The following is a 367-nucleotide window of genomic DNA, read 5'->3' as shown; positions in this document are numbered from 1 at the left end:
ATCTACAAACAATAAATGCTGGAAAGGGTGTGGAGAAAAGGGAACCCTCATACACTGTTGGTGGGAATGTAAATTGATACAGCCACTATGGAGAACAGTATGGAGGTTCCTTAAAAAAACTACAAATAGAACTACCATACGACGCAGCAATCCCACTATTGGGCATATACCCTGAGAAAATCATAATTCAAAAAGGGTCATGTACCACAATGTTCATTGCAGCTCTATTTACAATAGCCAGGACATGGAAGCAACCTAAGTGTTCACAGACATATGAATGGATAAAGAAGATGTGGCACATATATACAATGGAATATTACTCAGCCATAAAAAGAAATCAAACTGAGTTATTTGTAGTGAGGTGATG

The 367-nt window shown here is 37.9% G+C and overlaps 1 protein-coding gene across 7 annotated transcripts in view; it reads right to left on the bottom strand.

The window, feature by feature from the left end:
- RSRC1 (arginine and serine rich coiled-coil 1) overlaps positions 1–367 on the bottom strand; it is a 440,472-nt gene that overhangs the window by 76,272 nt on the left and 363,833 nt on the right. The gene's annotated exons all lie outside the window — the stretch shown is intronic.

The sequence above is a fragment of the Physeter macrocephalus genome, chromosome 1 (genome assembly GCF_002837175.3).
Source record: "Physeter macrocephalus isolate SW-GA chromosome 1, ASM283717v5, whole genome shotgun sequence".
NCBI lineage: Eukaryota > Metazoa > Chordata > Mammalia > Artiodactyla > Physeteridae > Physeter > Physeter macrocephalus.
Note: the sequence above shows the minus strand (reverse complement) of the source record. Positions and strands in the feature narration are given on the sequence as shown.